At 43.8% G+C, this 13979-nt stretch overlaps 1 pseudogene across 1 annotated transcript; it reads right to left on the bottom strand.

The window, feature by feature from the left end:
• Positions 1-463: 463 nt before the first annotated feature.
• On the bottom strand, positions 464-2892 carry LOC311110934 (hairy/enhancer-of-split related with YRPW motif protein 1-like; annotated as a pseudogene). The gene is made up of 5 exons (XR_014615265.1): positions 2682-2892; positions 2382-2457; positions 2177-2260; positions 1940-2021; positions 464-1690 (listed from the first exon to the last, which is right to left on the bottom strand). The product of XR_014615265.1 is annotated as a hairy/enhancer-of-split related with YRPW motif protein 1-like (transcript).
• Positions 2893-13979: the final 11087 nt, after the last annotated feature.

Genomic DNA, 13979 nt, shown 5'->3' on the forward strand with positions numbered 1-13979 from the left:
TACTGTTAGCTCCACTTTGCTCATATATAAAACATATAGTACATGCAGATGTAGGATCTTAATTTGAGCCAGTTTGTTACAGCAGGAAAATAATGCTGCAGCAACAGGAAATGTGAATTATTATGTGGATTTTAATTAATGGACATTTTTGTAGGGGATTATTTTTTTTTTTTTTAGGGCAAATCAAGTCTGAAATTTCAAAGCGGAAATTACTCAACTACACTATAAGTGTGCATTTCCTGCTGTGGAGGACAATGCTCAGCAACAAAAGAGTGATCAAATTAAGATCATACATCTGTATGCAACTCCTTCATTCACCTAAAACCAAGAAAAAACGTCATTGAAACTGCTAAATGATTTGAATTTATTTGAAGTGATGTGGGAAGTGGACTAAATACTCTAAGCCCCACAACAGCTCATAGGTAAAACACATGAAACCTGAGCATTGATCAAAAAACATGTATCTTCTTACAAACTCAGTTTATTGGTATAAAAATATTACAAAACTACATTTTTTCAATGTTGCTTTCTATATAAAGCATGTTCGACAAACCCATATAGACCTTTAACAGAACTAATGTATTAGCAGATCCAGTTAATGGGTAACTCTATTTATGGTACATTCCACATGTCTCTGTTCTCTTTCTAAGCTGCAGGAGGAATATTTTTACAATATTATATTTGACCTACAAACACCCCCATAATCCTTCTCTTAGTGCACTCTGATAATAAACTAAATTAAATCAGTTAGTGATCATGCAAAAATAGTCAGTCCTTTTCTACCTTGGAGGCCATACCTGGGCTCACACCAACATTTAACATGAATTGTTCATGATAAAAACATAGAGGATAGAACACTATGTTATCTATGTTCCTTTATACAGGATTACTGACCAAGGGAGGGGGCATTAGCCTTACCCACACCCCTCATTGCCAGAGGGGAAAAACAGATGAGACAGCCAGGTACCCCTGCTGGGTTTGTGGAGTGTTGGCAGGAGGCAGGTTGGCAGGAGGCTAGTTGGCAGGAGGCAGGTTAACGGGCATCTTAGCTGTTGCCTTCCGTCCTGATCACAAGAGTTCAGAAGGCCCCGATCTCTGTCCCCCAGGGCCTGTAAGGCTGATTTCTCAGGGCTGTGGAGGGGCCTGTTGGGTTGAGGGCTGCCGGGGAAACCAGGGGAAAAGTACTGAAGGAGAAGGCAGACAGGGAGGAGAGGGAGGAGAGGAAGGGTGGTGGTGGGGAGAGCTTGGAGGCTGAGACGGGCAGGGCCAGCCCCAGAGGTAGAGTGTCATTGGGGGGCACCCTGAAAGGCTCTGAGGGGGCCGTCACACTGAGTCTGGAGGTCACTGGGGCATCAGTAGAACAGGGGGATGACATGGAGGAGGAGGCTGCTGGTACTGTGGGGGGCTAGTGTCCGTCCCTGGGGGATTGGTAAGAGGAGGGGGTGTGGCAGGTGGGCGGAGGGCGTCCTCAAAGCGGAGCCCCAGGCTAGTTGTCCAGGGTGTCCAGTCAATCCAGTGTGGATGTCTCTCTGAGAGGCGTAGTTGTCGAGGTGGAAGACCAGGCGTATGCGGAGTGGGTCGACACTGTTCCAGCCCTCCATGATGCTTAGATAGCGGGCCGTCTCTGACAGGCACTCCCTGAAGCCCAGGCTTCGGTAGTCCTTGGCCAGGTCATGGGCTTCAAAATACCCTACCAGGAGAGGGAGGCAGAGGGTCAGCAACAGCAACTACAAAACATAGGAGTATATAGAGTGCTACAGAACTAGAGGAACAAGAGGACATGGAGATACTTGGTTCTAATTCTGTGTTGGAGCTTGGACGATATGCCTAGTTCCCTACAAATATGCAGAAGTTTTCCTAGAAGTTTTCCTATCACAACATATTTTTTACAGGCTGTCATCATAAATCAAATATTTGTATTGTTCTGGTATTGACTCACCTTGTCCGCTGGCAGCATGTAGCATCTTCAAATGATCCACAGTAATTTGCAAAATTTCAGCTTTTTCCAATTTTGACGATCCCTGTGACAAAAGCCAATAATTCGATTAGATTGTGTTACTTGTAAAATAACACAGTCCTCACCAAAGATGTAGAAAAGGTGGAAGTTGACTATTGAGATTAATATACTCTGAATCAAATTGGTCTGTACAGTATATACAATTTTACTGTAGCCTACCTGCTTCTCAAACGCACTTGGCACAAGTCTTCTGAGATCAGTCAGGCTGTTGTTGATTCGGTCACGTCGCCGTTTCTCAATAATCTGAGGATGAGAGAGAGGTATAATATGATTTCGGGGTCTCCGAGAGCATATCAATGTGATGGGGAACCTCAACAATGGCAATATTCGGTGCTTAATTACGCAAGAGAAATGTAATACTCACTCCTCTGCGTCGTTTTTTGGCTTGAGTTTGAGTGGTTGTCGGGGGTGACATCAAGTCATGGGGAGAGTCAAGGTTTCTGAAATAATCAAAGTAATTTTCATTTAGTTTCAATAACAAATTGGTGACGATAGGCTACTGTCACGCATAGCCCTTTTCCCAAGAGACTGGGTAGAGAGAGATGCGTGGTTTAGATTAGCCTACAAAAAAAAACACATTAGGCCTTTATCAGAATGACAAATAAAACTATTTTCTCATAAAAAATCTTTTTTCCTATTCTTCATAACTGCATTTTCAACATACCCATTTTCGTCACCACTGTCCTTCTCCACTTCTATATTGTCATCAAGTTCGCTATCAGATGAACAGCTGTAATTGTGATTTCGTTTCATCTTGCTCCAGTATTGCAAGTAGCAATATTCAGTATAGATTGTCCCTCAACCTGAGCTCCGCAAGTTCTGTAAAAGCAACGGGTCTGCGCAAATGTTTAAAGTCAAGCCTTGTTCTCAGGGTATTATTTTCAGACCATGTAGCTTTAAATGAGATGGAATAGGCGGGCTCTAAAAGTACTAAGCCTATTAAAATCAAGCTGACGTTTGAGTGACATCTTTTGTTGTTTTCACTCAATTAGTTTTCCAACGAGTTCCAAGACAACCAAGGGCGGGGCCCCTCTGGATCACCGTATGGGCAATATAAATATAATCAGTAGACTCAACATACAGGCCTAACAATAGTTAAAGATGGACTAGGCAGAAATCGCTCCGCAATTTCCTGGTCGCTAAAATTCTAACAGTTCACCTAATTTCAGTTTATGCAAAAACCTAACTTTTAATTTGCTTTATTATTTTTATTTTACCCTAATTTTACCAGGCAAGTAGAGTGAGAACACAATCTCATTTACAGCAGTGACCTGGGGAATAGTTACAGGGAGAGGAGGGGGGATGACTGAGCCAATTGGAAACTTAAGAACGGGAACCATAGAAATAGCGCACATAGACCAGATCTACCGCTTCTTAGACTTGCTTTCAATGAGAATGACAGATCTATAACTCACATTTCTATGTGAATTTGGTCGAGTAGCCCAAAAAGTTACATATTGCAGCTTTAAGACAACCCACAGAATATATTTTGAACCACCACTAAATAAATAGTTTTAACCTCCTCAAGGATGTGTCCCAAATAGCACGCTATTCTCTATAAAGTGCACTACGTTTGACCAGATCCCTATAGGGTGCCATTTGAGGCTCAGACCAAGACTCCCAGGCAGCCAGCCTGGTGGTACAAAATAATCAAAGGTCTGACTGCACGGAGATGCTTGGGAAAATGGTTACAACGGGGGACCAGAGTGTTTGTGTTTCAGTGGAAGATCTCCATCACCTAGGACTTGACATAGGTTAATCAAATCTCAAATTGTTGTCAATTTTTGCTCAATCTTGCATGCTTTCTCAAACAGCTGTAACTGTATATGCATTCGTAAATCAGGTCCTTTCTTGAGTTGGGCTCTGGGATGTAACAACCGTTGAGCATCTGAGTTTATGGTTGATTGTGGAGGAAAAGGGTTGAGTGTGTAAGAGTATGTGCGTGTGTGTGTGTGTGTGTGTGTATGTATCCCACATCTGTTGCAAGGGGGTAAGGATGTTAGGGAGAATATAGGATGAACCACAATAATACTTTGCTAAAATAATAATTCCTTGACAAAAATGTAATGTAATGCAATGGCAATCTGGGTTATACAGTGGCTTTCGAAAATATTCACCCCCCTTGGCATTTTTCCTATTTTGTTGCCTTACAACCTGGAATTAATATTTATTTTTTGGGGGGTTGTATCATTTCATTTACACAACATGCCTACCACTTTGAAGATGCAACATATTTGTTATTGTGAAACAAACAAGAAATAAGACAAAAAAACTGAAAACTTGAGCGTGCATAACTATTCCCCCCACCCCCCAAGTCAATATTTTGTAGAGCCACCTTTTTGCAGCAATTACAGCTGAAAAGTCTCTTGGGGTATGTCTCTATAAGCTTGGCACATCTAGCCACTGGGATTTTTGCCCATTCTTCAAGGCAAAACTGCAGCAGCTCCTTCAAGTTGGATGGGTTCCGCTGGTGTACAGCAATCTTTAAGTCATACCACAGATTCTCAATTGGATTGAGGTCTGGGCTTTGACTAGGCCATTCCAAGACATTTAAATGTTTCCCCTTAAACCATTCAAGTGTTGCTTTAGCAGTATGCTTAGGGTCATTGTCCTGCTGGAAGGTGAACCTCCGTCCCAGTCTCAAATCTCTGGAAGACTGAAACAGGTTTCCCTCAAGAATTTCCCTGTATTTAGCGCCATCCATCATTCCTTCAATTCTGACCAGTTTCCCAGTCCCTGCCGATGAAAAACATCCCCACAGCATGATGCTGCCACCACCATGCTTCACCGTGGGGAGGGTGTTCTTGGGTTGATGAGAGATGTTGGGTTTGCGCCAGACATAGTGTGTTCCTTGATGGCCAAAAAGCTCAATTTTTGTCTCATCTGACCAGAGCACCTTCTTCCATATGTTTAGGGAGTCTCCCACATGCCTTTTGGCAAACACCAAACGTGTTTGATTATTTTTTTCTTTAAGCAATGGCTTTTTTCTGGCCACTCTTCCTTAAAGCTCTGTGGAAAGTACGGCTTAAAGTGGTCCTATGGACAGATACTCCAATCTCCATTGTGGAGCTTTGCAGCTCCTTCAGGCTTATCTTTGGTGTCTTTGTTGCCTCTCTGATTAATGCCCTCCTTGCCTGGTCCGTGAGTTTTGGTGGGCGGCCCTCTCTTGGCAGGTTTGTTGTGGTGACATATTCTTTCCATTTTTTAATAATGGATTTAATGGTGCTCTGTGGGATGTTCAAAGTTTCTGATATTTTTTTATAACCCAACCCTGATCTGTACTTCTCCACAACTTTGTCCCTGACCTGTTTGGAGAGCTCCTTGGTCTTCATGGTGCTGCTTGCTTGGTGGTGCCCCTTGCTTAGTGGTGTTGCAGACTCTGGGGCCTTTCAGAACAGGTGTATATATACTGAGATCATGTGACACTTAGATTGCACACAGGTGGACTTTATTTAACTAATTATGTGACTTCTGAAGGTAATTGGTTGCACCAGATCTTATTTAGGGGCTTCATAGGAAAGGGGGTGAAGACATATGCACACACCCCTTTTCCGTTATTTATTTTTTAGAATTTTTTGAAACAAGTTATTTTTTTCATTTCACTTCACCAATTTCGACTATTTTGTGTATGTCCATTACATGAAATCTAAATAAAAATCAATTTAAATTACAGGTTGTAATGCAACAAAATAGAAAAATACCAAGGGGGATGAATACTTTTGCAAGGCACGGTAGGTAACAATCCTTTGCACGAACTGCCAACATTATTACGCATATTAATTGATAATGATGGAAATTAAGATATGCAAGATATTTGAATAGATATATATTTTTAATAACTATATATATATATATATATATATATATATATATATATACACTGCTCAAAAAAATAAAGGGAACACTAAAATAACACATCATAGATCTGAATGAATGAAATAATCTTATTAAATACTTTTTTCTTTACATAGTTGAATGTTCTGACAACAAAATCACACAAAAATTATCAATGGAAATCAAATTTATCAACCCATGGAGGTCTGGATTTGGAGTCACACTCAAAATTAAAGTGGAAAACCACACTACAGGCTGATCCAACTTTGATGTAATGTCCATAAAACAAGTCAAAATGAGGCTCAGTAGTGTGTGTGGCCTCCACGTGCCTGTATGACCTCCCTACAACGCCTGGGCATGCTCCTGATGAGGTGGCGGATGGTCTCCTGAGGGATCTCCTCCCAGACCTGGACTAAAGCATCCGCCAACTCCTGGACAGTCTGTGGTGCAACGTGGCGTTGGTGGATGGAGCGAGACATGATGTCCCAGATGTGCTCAATTGGATTCAGGTCTGGGGAACGGGCCAGTCCATAGCATCAATGCCTTCCTCTTGCAGGAACTGCTGACACACTCCAGCCACATGAGGTCTAGCATTGTCTTGCATTAGGAGGAACCCAGGGCCAACCGCACCAGCATATGGTCTCACAAAGGGTCTGAGGATCTCATCTCGGTACCTAATGGCAGTCAGGCTACCTCTGGTGAGCACATGGAGGGCTGTGCGGCCCCCCAAAGAAATGCCACCCCACACCATGACTGACCCACCGCCAAACCGGTCATGCTGGAGGATGTTGCAGGCAGCAGAACGTTCTCCATGGCGTCTCCAGACTTTGTCACGTCTGTCACATGTGCTCAGTGTGAACCTGCTTTCATCTGTGAAGAGCACAGGGCGCCAGTGGCGAATTTGCCAATCTTGGTGTTCTCTGGCAAATGCCAAACGTCCTGCACGGTGTTGGGCTGTAAGCACAACCCCCACCTGTGGACGTCGGGCCCTCATACCACCCTCATGGAGTCTGTTTCTGACTGTTTGAGCAGACACATGCACATTTGTGGCCTGCTGGAGGTCATTTTGCAGGGCTCTGGCAGTGCTCCTCCTGCTCCTCCTTGCACAAAGGCGGAGGTAGCGGTCCTGCTGCTGGGTTGTTGCCCTCCTACGGCCTCCTCCACGTCTCCTGATGTACTGGCCTGTCTCCTGGTAGCGCCTCCATGCTCTGGACACTACGCTGACAGACACAGCAAACCTTCTTGCCACAGCTCGCATTGATGTGCCATCCTGGATGAGCTGCACTACCTGAGCCACTTGTGTGGGTTGTAGACTCCGTCTCATGCTACCACTAGAGTGAAAGCACCGCCAGCATTCAAAAGTGACCAAAACATCAGCCAGGAAGCATAGGAACTGAGAAGTGGTTTGTGGTCACCACCTGCAGAACCACTCCTTTATTGGGGGTGTCTTGCTAATTGCCTATAATTTCCACCTGTTATCTATTCCATTTGCACAACAGCATGTGAAATGTATTGTCAATCAGTGTTGCTTCCTAAGTGGACAGTTTGATTTCACAGAAGTGTGATTGACTTGGAGTTACATTGTGTTGTTCATGTGTTCCCTTAATTTTTTTGAGCAGTGTATATATATAAAGCAAATTGAGGTGAGAGCATTGGAAATGCTTTTTGCGGTTGACCTGCTTCTGTTTTGTGGGTGGCACTGTGTGCTGTTTTTTGAAGGATGGGTCCTGGCCTCTCAGGGGGCTAGGGATCCGGGTGGATGGGTGGTATGCCGATCACTGGGATGACAACCCAACTTGGGATGGGGAGGGGCTTTAGCGGGGGGAATAGTGGAGAACAATTGAAGGGTTACTTAGTAGCAATGCAAATATCATGGTAAAGCTATATGGACACTCAATCACTATGGTACTTTTTATTGGTAAATTTACAAACATATATTATGATAAATAGATTTGAAACTTGTATCTCATTATGGTAAGTGGTGAAATAAGTATAGCCAGTTATAATTGTAATGGCTTAGCAGATAATAACAAAAGACAAACAATATTTACATGGCTCAAAGAGAAGGAATATAATATCTATTGTTTACAGGAAACTCATTCAACAATTCTAGATGAACTTGTGTGGAAAAAGGACTGGGGAGGGGGGCGAAATACACTTCTTCCATGGGCAAAGAAACTCAAAAGGGGTGATGATATTAATTAACAGTAATTTTGATCCAAATGTGCACATTTTCCAAACTAGATGAATGTTTCTAAACATGTTATTGGACCATAAACAGTTATGGCTCATTAACCTTTACAGACCAAATAATGATGATCCACGCTTCTTTGACAATATATCTAATAAATTATCAACCCTGCAAGCAATACAATACTATTATTATGGTGGGAGATTATAATACTGCTTTAAATAGCTCAGTGGATCGTAAAGGAAATCACACTACAAACTATCACCCTCATGCTCTTAAGGAAATCATGAATGCCATGAATACATTAGAAATAGTGGATATATGGAGGCTTAAATATCCTGACCTAGTGAGATATACATGGCGGAGACTCAATCAAGCTAGTCGTCTTGACTTCTTTGTTATGTAATTCTCGTTAGCACCAAAAGTTTAAAAAGTGTTGATAGGGGACAGAATGTGGTCGGAACATCATATAAGAAAGACTCATGTGAAGGTGAAATTACAGAGGAGGAACTTCTGGATGCAATTAAAGACTTTAAGTCCGGGAAAACTGTAAATGGTAGATTATCAGACACTCAAGAAGAAGGTCTGATTTCATTATTACTGAAACAGGATACAAGTGGGAAATATAAAGATCCAGTCCATTTAAAAAAATGGAGGCCTTCAACTGTATATACAAAAGTATGTGGACACCTCATCAAATTAGTGGATTTGGCTATTTGGGCCACTTCCGACTTCAACGGTATATATATATATACAGCCAGCCTGCCGGTTGGTCGGTCGTCAGCCCCCCTGCTGAGCTCCCAGTCAGGGGACACAGGAACCATTAGCCATTGATTGTGAAAGATGAGGGGAGGGGAGTGTGTGTGTGTGTGTGTGTGTGTGTGTGTGTGTGTGTGTGTGTGTGTGTGTGTACGTGTCACGGGGGTGCTCCACACGAAGTGTGATCTTTTTGACCCTACTTACTGTACAAGGAGGGGTCAAGGGTCAGGTTATATCAAAGATGGGGACCTTCAGTGTTTGTGTTCTAACTGTATAATCACTACATTTTGGGTGGTACTGCTGACTGAGGCCCAAAGAGCAACCTGAAGTCCTCACTGCTTCTATTATGTGGATATGATGTGTATATCTATTACCATGTGCGTACATCAAATGGTTTCACATTACCTTTATTCTGCTGGAGATAACAGGCATGGACAAAATACTTCAGTCTTGTGATAACTTTGTGAATAGAAATATGTGAACTATTTAATAGTGTTGTACAATGAGGGAAAAAAGTATTTGATCCCCTGCTGATTTTGTACATTTGCCCACTGACAAATAAATTATCAGTCTATACTTTTAATGGTAGGTTTATTTGAACAGTGAGAGACAGAATAACAACAAAAAAATCCAGAAAAACGCATGTCAAAAATGTTACAAATTGATTTGCATTTTAATGAGGGAAATAAGTATTTGACCCCTCTGCAAAACATGACTTAGTACTTGGTGGCAAAACCCTTGTTGGCAATCACAGAGGTCAGACGTTTCTTGTAGTTGGCCACCAGGTTTGCACACATCTCAGGAGGGATTTTGTCCCACTCCTTTTTGCAGATCTTCTCCAAGTCATTAAGGTTTCGTCCATCGTCCCTTTGATGCGGTGAAGTTGTCCTGTCCCCTTAGCAGAAAAACATCCCCAAAGCATAATATTTCCACCTCCATGTTTGACGGTGGGGATGGTGTTCTTGGGGTCAAAGGCAGCATTCCTCCTCCTCCAAACACGGCGAGTTAAGTTCGGCGAGTTAAGTTCCAAAGAGCTCCATTTTGGTCTCATCTGACCACAACACTTTCACCCAGTTCTCCTCTGAATCATTCAGATGTTCATTGGCAAACTTCAGACGGGCATGTATATGTGCTTTCTTGAGCAGGGGGACCTTGCGGGTGCTGCAGGATCTCAGTCCTTCACGGCGTAGTGTGTTACCAATTGTTTTCTTGGTGACTATGGTCCCAGCTGCCTTGAGATCATTGACAAGATCCTCCCGTGCAGTTCTGGGCTGATTCCTCACCGTTCTCATGATCATTGCAACTACACGAGGTGAGATCTTGCATGGAGCCCCAGGCCGAGGGAGATTGACAGGTCTTTTGTGTTTCTTCCATTTGCAAATAATCGCACCAACTGTTGTCACCTTCTCACCAAGCTGCTTGGCGATGGTCTTGTAGCCCATTCCAGCCTTGTGTAGGTCTACAATCTTGTCCCTGACATCCTTGGAGAGCTCGTTGGTCTTGGTCATGGTGGAGGGTTTGGAATCTGATTGATTGATTGCTTCTGTGGACAGGTGTCTTTTATACATGTAAAAAGCTGAAATTAGGAGCACTCGCTTTAAGAGTGTGCTCCTAATCTCAGCTCATTACCTGTATAAAAGATACCTGGGAGCCAGAAATCTTTCTGATTGATAAGGGGTCAAATACTTATTTCCCTCATTAAAATGCAAATCAATTTATAACATTTTTGGCATGTGTTTTTCTGGATTTTTTTTGTTGTTATTCTGTCTCTCACTGTTAAAATAAACCTACCATTAAAATTATAGACTGATCATTTCTTTGTCAGTGGGCAAACATACAAAATCAGCAGGGGATCAAATACCTTTTTCCCTCACTGTAAGTAAAATAATGTCTCTCCCCTGTCTGTCCGTTCTGTTCCCCCCAGCACCTTGGACCATGTCTCTTCCCTGTCTGTCTGTTCTGTTCCCAGCAGCACCTTGGAGCATGTCTCTTCCCTGTCTGTCTGTTCTGTTCCCAGCAGCACCTTGGAGCATGTCTCTTCATTGTCTGTCTGTTCTGTTCCCAGCAGCACCTTGGAGCAGAGCAGCTGTATCCCTGGCCTGTCCATCAGCTAAGTCGTTAACTTGTTGGCTCTTGGCGCGATTCCAAGGAGCAACTGCAGGCCAACACACACATACGCACACACACATACGCACACACTTTTGTTTTACTATCCTTGTGGGGACCAAATAATTAATTACCATTCAAAATCGTATTTTCCCTAATCCCAAAACCTAACCCTTAACCTCTAACCCTAATTCTAATCCTAACCCTAATAGTAATCCTAACCCTAAACCTGTGCCTAAATTAGCCTTTTTCCTTGTGGGGACCGGCTAAATTAATTTTCCTTGTTTTACTATCCACACACACACACACACACACACACACACACACACACACACACACACACACACACACACACACACACACACACACACACACACACACACACACACACACACACACACACACACACACACACACACACACACACACATACACACACACACACACACACACATCATGTCCTGGCCAACTGCACCAAATACTTAAATTTCCACACTGGCCAATTTATAGAGCTCTGGATAAGAGTGTCTGCTAAATGACTAAAAAGTAAAATATCCCTTCCTGCTCCCCTGTACAGTCTCCCTGCAGGACAGTCACCCTGGACAGTCTCCCTGCGGGACAGTCTCCCTGCTGGACATTCTCCCAGCTGGACAGTCTCCCTGCTGGACCGTCTCGGGCTGGACAGTCTCCCTGGACACCCTCCCTGTGCAGCTCCCCTGGAAAATCTCCCTGGACAGCCTTCCTGGACAGTCCCCCTGGACAGTCTCCCTGGACAGTCTCCCTGGAAAGGCTCCCTGGACAGCCTCCCCTGGACAGTATTCCTGTGTTATTCTCTCTGTATGCCAGAATGCTTAGGGAGTTCCTACAGGCGTTTGGCAGGACAGTCCACAGAACTAACAACTCAGCCATATCAATGACAACCGCTTGCTTTGCCTTTACCCCAGACAGAAGCCATACATGGCCCCTCTGACTTTTCCCTGAGCTTCAGTCGATTTTGGAGGCGTCGCTCCAACTCTGTTTATGGAGCTGTTAGCCCTGATCAGGCTCTACAGGGGTGCTGCTGCATCTACACTTGGTATGCATGACAAATGGCACCCTATTCCATATTTAGTGCACTGCGTTTGCACTTTTGACCCTGGTCAAAAGTAGTGCACTTTATACACTGTAGGGAATAGGGTGCCATTTGGGACGCACTCTAGCCGATACTGGTGGTCAGATGGTTTCCATTACACAGACACAAACCGTTCTCCTCACACCGACTACTGTCAAGGTCTTCTGTATTGGTACTGAATTCTTTGGGTTCATTAGACACAATTATGTTACTTTCCCCAGCAAACCAATGTTACTTTGCCCAGCAAACCAATTATGTTACTTTCCCCAGCAAACCTACAATGTTACTTTCCCCAGCAAACCTACAATGTTACTTTCCCCAGCAAACCTATTTCAACCCTCATATCTCTTCCCGGGTCACATGTTGGATGTTTGCCCTGATGGCATTGGAACAATTATGTCTTCCGATTTGCAATCATTTGCCCTTAATTTGCTTGCTTCGTCTTTATTTTATGTGATTGTAATATTATGACCTTACTGTAAAGAAATGAATGAAATATGGTACCAGAACTATTATAGTGAACTAATCCAAGAATCCCGTGGACCATGAGCCTCATACTGGTTCTCAAGGCAGTGTCAGCAAGCTAAGAGCTGTCAGCAAGCATTTGTTAGAAACTGGCGTGTGCCCAGCTGCCTTCTTCAATCTTCCCTTAGGTTTCCCTTAGTGACTGTGTGTGTGTGTGTTTGTGTGTCTGCATGTGTTTATTTGTGTGTGTGTGTGTGTGTGTTTATGTGTGTGTCTCAGTGAGTGTTTAGGAGGTGCTGCTTACCACAGCCCTGAGCTAATTCTGTGGTAACTCAATCTCCGTGTGAGCGGGTCCCGGCTAGCATTATCCCACCCATCAACAGGCCCTCTCTGGCTGGCTGAGTGTGTCTGAAACACACAGACACACACACACACACACACACACACACACACACACACACACACACACACACACACACACACACACACACACACACACACACACAGCAGGCCAGTCTCACAAGAACCTCCCCAGGGTTGATTTACTGTGTCGACTGAGGGGCCTGTCGGCAGCAACGGCGCTCACAGGCCTCCTGCATCCTGTGTGCACACCATCCAGACATCTTATATCTGTCATTCACCAACTGCAAGAGAAGGAGGGAGGGTTTGTGTGTGTGTGTGTGTGTGAGTGAGTGAGTGAGTGTTGACTGACTGTATGGTAATGATTTATTTCTTAACTTACTACTGTAAGAGAACACAATAGTAAATCAATAATTTAAAGTTCTAATTTAATGTAATAATTAGAATCCTAAATAGACAAAGACATTTAAAAAGAGAGAGTTAATAAACGCCAAACAATACACCACATATTGACTCCAGAGACTTAGGGTGCGCCCCAAATGGTACCCTATTCCCTATATAGTGCATCTGGGCCCTGGTCAAAAGTAGTGCACTATATAGGGAATAGGGTGCTATTTGGTACATAACTTTAGACATGCACCTCAGCGCTACCCATGGTGCTCCTAACCTGCCTGTGCCCCCCAAATACCCTCCGTACAACAATGTTATCCTGTGGGCCACAACTTCCTGTCTCCCTCCCACTGGTTCCAGTCTGCACCCAGTCAGGAAGGCAGTCAGTCAGTCAGTCAGTCTACACCCAGTCAGTCAGTCTGCACCCAGTCAGTCAGTCTGTACCCAGTCAGTCAGGCAGTCAGTCAGGCAGGTACCCTGATCCGCCAGGGTCTATAATATAACGGGTGTGTCGGTCGGTCGGTCAGCAGCAGGTTGGCCGGTCAGTCAGTTGCTATACAGGAACCAGACCAGACCCATTCCCACTAGCCATCGGACCACAATACACCTTCCTTCTCGCTGCTCACCTTCCTGCCTTTGTTGGCATCCATTCATGTTAGTCTGTGGTGGTATTTAGACAGATAAAGCCTTGTAAAGTCATCCATTCATGTTAGTCTGCAGTGGTATTTAGACAAATAAAGCCTTCT

This window comes from Coregonus lavaretus (genome assembly GCF_964263955.1).
Source record: "Coregonus lavaretus genome assembly, chromosome: 3".
In the NCBI taxonomy this organism is placed as follows: domain Eukaryota; kingdom Metazoa; phylum Chordata; class Actinopteri; order Salmoniformes; family Salmonidae; genus Coregonus; species Coregonus lavaretus.